The sequence below is a fragment of the Hylobates moloch genome, unplaced genomic scaffold (assembly GCF_009828535.3).
Source record: "Hylobates moloch isolate HMO894 unplaced genomic scaffold, HMol_V3 SCAFFOLD_3, whole genome shotgun sequence".
Lineage (NCBI taxonomy): Eukaryota > Metazoa > Chordata > Mammalia > Primates > Hylobatidae > Hylobates > Hylobates moloch.
Genome location: NW_026652278.1, coordinates 3,314,058 through 3,322,588, shown reverse-complemented (window position 1 = coordinate 3,322,588; position 8,531 = coordinate 3,314,058).

The window sequence follows — 8,531 nt, the reverse complement described above, 5'->3', positions numbered from 1 at the left end:
GGGCTGATGTGTGTCCTGAATAGGACTCCTGCCTGCGTTTGGGGCTGTCCCTGAAGCGAGAGCGTGGGGTGTCTGTGGGAGCTGACTCCCCTCTCCTGAGCCCGCCCCAGTCTCTGTGGATGGCTGCCCGCCTGGCTTGATGGATGTGGGCTCATTATCTTGTCTGTCTTAGGGGAAGGTATTAGCTTGGCAGTTAATAAAAGATTTTAATTAAAGAGGGAAGAATCATTTTGGCAAACTAGCCTTGTTCCCAAACTCAAATGACCTGTCAAAGTTATAAGTTCGGTTAATTTCCACACAAAACCTTGCTATTTTGGGGGAATTCAGCCGGAGTCTGGGGCGACACAGCCCTGGGACTGGGCACCCTTGGTGGAAACCTGTTTCTCTCTTCTCACCTGTGAAAGCCCCTGGCATCCACCCCATCCCTGCTTCTCCGAAGCCCCGCTCCCTCTGCCCATCTGCCCACAGTCCCCATGGGTCCCAGTGTGGCCCTTGACCCCTTCTCCACATGCCCATCCGCCCAGGTCCTGGTCTCCTGCAGAGCTGCCTCATCTCCAGGCATCCACGTAGGCTGTTACATCCTCTTCTCCATGTGCCAGTGATGGGATGCTTAAAATGCATTTTGAGAGAGTTATGGGCTCACAGGCAATGGCGAGGGATGGTACAGAGAGACCCTGTGTACCCTGCCCTGTTCCCCACAGCAGGAGAATCTTGCAAAATCGGAGCGCAGTAGCACAGCCGGGATATCCCACCAGTACACCACGAGCCTTGTTCTAGCTTCAGTTTTGTGTGCACCGGTCTGTGTGTGTGTGGGCACGTTGAGTTCTAGACAATTCCACCACAAGCACCCATAGCCAGATGCAGAACAGCCATCACCGAAGGCTCCCTCCTACCCTTTCACCCACAGCCACCTCCCCTCCCACCCAGCTCTCCCGGGTTGGGGGTGGGTCTTTTTAAACCATACCGAAGGTCACGCCTCCCGCAGCCTGCAGTGGCGTCTCCCAGGCCCTCCCAAGCTGGGTCCGCAGGGCTCCTCACCACAGCAGCAGAAGTGGCCTCTGAGTGACAGCAGGTGCACTTGCCCTGCCCGGCTCTCTCAGGACGTCCCACCCCTGCCTGGATGCTGCCTGGCCCACCCTTTCCACTGCCTCCCTCACACTCCTCCGCCTCCGCAGCCCGCCTTCCCCCTATGCTCTCCCTCGGACTAAGGGAAGGCTTTCTCGGGAGACTCGCTGCCGCTGTCTCTGTCTCTGTCTCTCTCTCAGTCTCTTTCTGTCTGTGTCTCTCTGTCTCTCTATATCTCTGCCTCAGTGTCTCTATCTCTGTATCACTCTGTTTTTGTCTATATATCTCTGCCTCACTATCTCTCTCTCTCTTCATGCTACCAGGACGTCTGGCTGCCCTTTCTTCCCTCCTGCATCCCTGGCATGTGGAACGGTGCTCGATGACTCAGATCCCTGCTCCCTACCTTGGTCTTTCCTGAGCCTGCTCAGGGCTGTGCTTGGGGACAGGATGGGGACCTGTGGCTTCTCTCATCTCCTCTCCTGCCAACGCCTGCTGCCCTGCAGGCCCCTGGAGGTCCCAGGCTGGTGACTGGGCATGCAGACGATGGAGGAGCCCCCAGGGGTCCTCGAGGCACCCCCTGGAAAGTGGCCAGGTGTTGGTTTGGGCCGAGCCTTGTGTGCGTCTCCTGTGGCCTGGCCACCAGCAGGGACAGAAATGGCAGGGTGGTCACTGGCTGACCCAGAGATTTTGTCTCCACAGAGCCTTGGCCTTCGTTGACTGTTACCACTGGGCTTTGAGTCAGACGTGGCATGCTGCTACAGAGCGAGAAAGAGCGAGAGTGAGAGAGAGAGAGGGAGGGGAGGGGAGGGAAGAGGAGAGGGGGGGGAGGGGGAGGTTCTGAATTCTCCCGGACCTCCTGGCCAGGCGCCTCCAGGCCGATGGAATATTTAGTTCTGAATCCTTCCCTGCTGCAGATTTAAAGTGAGGAGGGTGATCTGGGGCTTGTCCGTTTCCATCATTTCTCAGGTGTCTGGCAGGCTCGGCCCCTGGCTCCTGGCCATTGTGGGGGCACAGAAGGAGAAACAAGGATGTCCCTCGGCCTTGGGCTGGCTAGACACAGGCAGGAGTGAAGATACACATGGCATGGAAAGGCAGGCGTGGCCCTTAGTGACAGTGGCACTGGGAGCCTGGCTCCCTGGGGGCTGCTGCTGGATGGGTTCAGAGATGAGCAAGAAGGAGCGGTGAGCTGGGCATGCGGTGCCCTCCAGGCCAGGGAGAGCTGGGGATGGGGCTGTGGAGGGGCTCTGCTGGGGTCCCTGAGTCACACCGGCTCCTCTGTGGCACTCCTTGGCTTCAGCACCCCCTCCCACTCCCTCCTGGGTGCAGGATCCCCTCCTGCGGTGTCCCCTTGCTCCCCAGTGCTGGGTCCGTGGAGGCTCCAGGCACCGTCTGCTTCGGCATGTCCAGCATCCATGCCAAGTCACTTGGTCACTCGGGGGACCCCATGCAGCTGGCACCAGGGGCCTGCAGTGGATGGAGGTCCATCCATAGTAAGTATGGGGCTAGCCCTTGACCCCACAGTGACTGGGAGCCCCTCAGCTCCTGGGCAGGGTAGGGGTGATGGAAGTGGAAATGCTGCTGGAAATACATTGGCCTGGGCCACTGCGGCAGGAGGAAGTGTGCAGGGCTGGCAACCCAGGTGCAGGCAGGCTACGTGGGTGGTGGCTGCTGGCCTGGGGACAGAGGCTTCAAGGACTGCAGTCCTAGTGACCTGACACTGACATAGGTGGGACTGGCAGAAGAGGCCAAGGCCAAACCTCGAGAATGAGCCCAGGTGGCTGGCTGGACTCGAGGGGTGGTCCTCGAAGCCATTTTTGGCCCAGGGTGCCATGGGTCCGTGCCAGGAGCCCCACAGGCACCTGCGTCCTGTTTGCATCAGGCCTGAAGGATGGGAACAGGACAGGGAGCCAGGTTCCCATTGTCCATCAGGCCAGGCCTTCTCAGGAGCTCTCTGTGGCCTTCGTTAGGCTCCTATTACAAGGCTGCGTGTGGACAGGTGGGGCTTACCTGATTCTCGCAGCACGGATTCTATTTTTTGGAGCAGGGGAGCGGGCGGGCACCCTGCACAGCCCGGCCATTTAGTAAGACTCACTTCTTTCTGGGTGTGCTGGGTGTTCACTATGCTTTCATGTCCCTGGAGAGTCACTGTCCCCACCCACTGTATCATACACCCTCTGCCACAGTAACAACAGTCAGAACCCCGACCCCAGTTCTCTGCTCCTGTCTGTTGCCAGCTTGCGCTTGTGGATTCTGCTTGGCGGGGCACTCACACACGTGGGGTTGGCCGGGGGCTGGCTGCTCTGCGACAACCCCGGCTTGACAGCTCAGCTGGGCTCCACTAGGCCTCTCATCCTCCCCACAGCTGGCCTGGGCTTGTCCTCAGGGAGCTCACAGAGTCCAAGATGGCAAGTAGATGTGTGTCAGCCCCTGGAGCCCAGGCTGCAGCTAGGGCCATGCCCAGCATCCAGGGGTTGGGAGAGGCTTCACCTCTTCATGGGGGCTGCAAAGGTGCATTGTGGAAGTGTCAGGCTGCAGGGAGAGAAGACTGGTGTCCACTCACGTTACCAGCATAGTTAAGCTGTGGGGAGATGACCAGCACTGGTGTGCATGTGTGTGTGTGTGGGTGCCCATGCATGTGTGTGGGTGTGTAAATTTGTGGGTGCATGGATGTGTGTGCATGCCCGTGGACACTTGTGCACAGTGTGTTTATACATGTGTATGTGTTTGTGCATGTGTGCATGCATGTATGTGGGAAGATGCAAGCTCATTTCTGGTATCCTGCTGGTGACCCCCAAGGACATCTTGTGGAGAGCCAAGATCTGAGCCCAGATGGGCGCCAGGGCGGGAGCTCCAAGCTTGGAGTCTCCAGCCTCCAACAGCATGTGGACTGGCCCTGCTGCCTAGGAGACACTCCAAGGATGCTCACACAGCACCCTCAGCTGCAGAAGCTTGCAGGGAGCATGTTCGTGCAGCCTCTGCTCTGGAATGGCTGCCCGCTGCTGCAGGATCCTGTGGGCATCCGTGGACACAGCAGGCCACAGTGTGGCACCAAGGTCTGAGCTCGCCTGCCACTGCCCGTGGTGGGCATCCAGCCTGGCCCCTGCCACCCCATTACCTGCGGGCATCCCTGCTCTCCTGGTAGCAGCAGCACGGTGTGGGCTGAGCACCAGTCAGGGCTGACAGGCTGCCCCTCTCCAGGTGGAGGGGTGTGCCCTGTCCCCCACATTCCCTGTCTGCCCCAAATCCTCTGGGTCAGCCTGGAATCAGGGGTTCGATGGAGGATTCTTCTCTAGGCAGGGCCTCATTGCAGTGTGAGCAGACAGAATCTTTCCTTTATTAGGATACAGACTGCGAACTGAGTCCTTCTACTGCTTATGGCTGAGATCGTTGACATAAAAATTATTCTGTTGAAGGGGGATAATGCTGCTACCAGCTTCTCCACTAACAACTATAATGGGGAATGATCTTCCAGCTCAACTGAGCAGGTATTCTGCAGGGTAGAAGCCACAGAGGAGCATGGCCTGGTAGGGGCATCACCTGGTGGGGGAGCATTGCCTGGTGGAGGAACATTGGCTGGTGGGGGAGCATCACCTGAGCAGGCAGCAGCACCTGGCAGGGGAGTATCATGTGGTGGAGGAGCATCACCTGGGGGGGAGCATAACCTTGTGGGGAGCATCGCCTGGCGGGGAGCATCACCTCGGGGGGAGCATCGCCTGGTGGAGGAGCATCGCCTGGCGGGCAGCATAACCTTGTGGGGAGCATCACCTGGGGGGAGCATCACCTTGGGGGGAGCATCGTCTGGGGGGGAGCATCGCCTGGAGGGGAGCATAACCTTGTGGGGAGCATCACCTGCGGGGGAGCATCACCTGGCCAAGGTGCCAGATTCTGTGGCTGTCCTTTAAATCCAAGTGTAGTGGCATATCCTTCCCCCTAAGCTCAAAAGTCAACAACATAGTGACAGGCTGCTCATTAAGAATTTTGCTGCAGGTTGGGCTTGGTCGCTCATGCCTGTAATCCCAGCACTTTGGAAGGTTGAGGTGGGCAGATCACCTGAGGTCAGGAGTTCGAGACCAGCCTCGTCAACATAGTGAAAAACCGTCTCTACTAAAATACAAAAATTAGCCAGGTGAGGTGGCGTGCGCCTGTAATCCCAGCTACTCGGTAGGCTGAGGTAGGAGAATCGCTTGAACCCAGGAGGTGGAGGTTGCAGTGAGCCGAGATCACGCCACTGCACTCCAGCCTGGGTGACAGAGCAAGACTCCGTCTAAAAAAAAAAAAAAGAAAAAAAGAATTTTGCTGAGAACATGTTTGGCTACCTGTGCAAAAATGTGAGTAATTGATTTCAAATATAGCTAAAAATACAAATTATAAAAAAGACACCAAATTTTTGACCAGTAGAATTTTTTTTTCCCTCAGGAGCTCTTGGATCTCTTTGAGAAATGTATTCTGTTTCATCCTTAAGCTACAGATAGGGAAAGAAAATGTCCTCTAGAGGTTTCCCAGCACACCTGGATTTATTGTAGCAACTCCATGCTAAAGAGGTGCTCAGTAAGATGGTACTCCAAGAAAAAGCTCACTGAGTCTCGGTGAAAAGTCTGAGTTGCAGAACACTGAGGAAGCAGTTTGGTTTCATTACTTGTAAGTGCATTGTGCATTCCAGAGTCGGGTAGGCATGAGAAGCATGAGGCAAGTTAATGGAAATGCCCTTTACTAGAGGGACACATTCCATGATGCTCTTTTCATAAACATACATATAAAAATCTTATTACGCCTAAAACATCCTTTAGCTTTTAATCATGAGTTCCTAGAAGCCCAGGCTGCAACCAGGCGCTGCTGCCCCAGGACCCGGTTCTGGGATAGGTGTGACTCCACGGTCTCCAGGTGACCCTGGCTGGCCCCTTCCTCTGACCACTGAAGGCCCTCCTTCTCCTGAAAGACTGCATCAAAAGCAGATGGTGGGCTGGGCGTGGTGGCTCACACCTGTAATCCCAGCACTCTGGGAGGCCGAGGCGGGTGGATCACCTGAGGTCAGGAGTTTGAGACCAGCCTGGCCAGCGTGGCAAAATCCTGTTTCTACTAAAAATACAAAAATTAGCTGGGTGCGGTGGCAAGCGTCTGTAATCCCAGCTACTCAGGAGGCTGAGGCAGGAGAATCACTTGAACCCAGGAGGCAGAGATTGCAGTGAGCCGAGATTGTGCCATTGCATTTTAGCCTGGGAAACAGAGTGAGACTCCGTCTCAAAAAAAAAAAAAAAAAGCAGATGGTGGCTTCAGGTCTTAAAGCTTTGCTTGTATAAGGCACTGGTTTTTAGCCTCAACTTCACTTAGAAGGGAGACTTTAGAGCTTTATAAAAATCCCACCCATGCCCAGAGGGACTTAGAAGGAGTCCCTGAAGGCGGAAAGCACGAACGCTCTGCTGCGATCACGTTTTACTTGCTTTATACCTAGAGAGTTTGGATTTGAAGGTATTTGTGTATCTCAGGATGGCTGGCTGAGGTGCTAACTCATGTACTTACATTCCCTGTAGATCCCTTCACCCCATGCCAACAGAGTTCTGCTTTCAGTTGCCCTTAATGCGGAATGGAGGCTCTCACTGCTGTCGGGATGCAGCAATAATAGGAAAGTGGAGCGACAGCTCCTGGGCTGGTGACACCCGGGGGAAGGATGGTGAAGGTGGAGGGTGGTGAGCATGAGCACTGAGCCACAGGGGCCCCTGGAGCACCGGAGGGATCCCAAGCAGTGAGGGCAACGAGGGTGAGGCCTGGCCCAAGCCTCAGATTATGCAGAGCGCTGGGTGAGCCCGAGTTCTTAGCCCAGGCAGCACAGTTGCAAGGTCAGGGGAAACAAGAGGACCCCCAGCTACGGCATGGGGACAACTTTGGAATCCTCTGATTCTCTGTCCCCACCCTCCATTTAAAGCTAGCACTCCCCTTGCTTGAAAACCACACGTGGACGCCCAGCCTGCAGGGCAGCACAGCCTCCCTCAGACTTTGGCCTCCCCTCCCCTCCTGAGCCCCCAGGGGCCCTGTACCCTGTGGGCACTGCAGGACCAGCCAGCTTGTGCTGCCAGGAGCTGGGAGAGGCCACATGGGACTGGAACTTGGGGGTGGCATATAGGAAGGTGGGAGAGGAGAATCTGTTGCTATGGGAGCTTTGGGATATGGGGTCCATGCCCTGGCACGCCCCAGTGCTCGGAGGGCTCCTTCAGGCTCAGGGGCGATGGCCTGGCTGAATGAAGAAGCGCCAGAGGGTCCAGAGAGGAGGGGGCCAGAGGCTCAGAGACATGGATGTCCACATGAGGTCACATGTATGCTCTGCGGAGAGCCTGCTGGTGAGGGCTCTAGCGCCCCTGGGGAGCCCAGCGCTGGCTTCTTCTGCAGGCCAAAGCCGTGCCATAGAGCAGGGCTCACCATTTGGGGTGGGTGGGGCAGGATGGCACTGTGATAGGTACACAGAGAAAGGATACGGTTTTGCAATGGGTGGCAGCGAGGCCCTGACCCACGGGGCACTGTGGGGAGATTTGAAAGGGGGACATGTGGCCCCAGGAGAGAGCGGGCTGCCTGCTGGGCATTGCTCAGTCTCTATGGCCACGAGAAATGAGGAGGCTGGGGGTCACCACCAGGACACGGTCACAGTCTTTGGCCACGTTTCTGGGCCTGAGCCAGTTTTCCAGCTGGAACCCACTGTCTGAGGCGGCCTGGTCTGCAGAAGGGGAGATGTCCCGCTTGGCTTACACCCCTAGTCTGGGCTTAGAGAACAAGGGGGCCTGGCCCAGGACAGAACCTTGGGGAGCCCCTGGGCTGAGCTGGGAGTTTGCACAGCAGCCCCATGGATGTCCATGGAGGCCTCAAGGTCCTTCATGAGCTGGCTCTGGTCAGTGGACGGGCCACATGGTGAGTGCCCGGAGGGAAGGAGGCAGGGCCTCCATGGCTGGGGAGACTCAGGTTGTCTTTTCTTATCTGGGAACACCAATCCCAGGGGGAGAGGAGGGCAGAGGCTCCAGGAACAGCCCAGAGGGAGGCCGAATGTGAGCCAAGGGCAGTGGCTGTGGTACGGACTGCAGCGGATTGCTGCCTCAGGCCTGGGGGACACATGGAGAGGAGTCTGTGGGGTGATGACCAGTTCTGAGGAAGAAGACCCAGTGAATAGAGGGACCCACTGTCCCAGTGTGCCGAGACCGAGGAAGTGCCTGAGACATGGGAATGTTAGTCCTCAAGCCAGGAAAGTCCTGGATAAGAGAAGCCCAGTGGGTCACCTAGTTGGGGAAGAGGGGGAAATGGAGGTGAGGAGGGACCTGAGGAGGTGAGGGTGGATCTGAGGGGGTGAGAGAGGATCTGGGGAGCTGACGGGGGATGTGGGGAGGTGAGGAGGGACCTGAGGAGGTTAGGAGGTGAGGAGGGATCAGGGGAGCTGAGGGAGGATCTGAGGAGGTGAGGGATCTTAGGAGGTGAGGGGGAATCTGAGG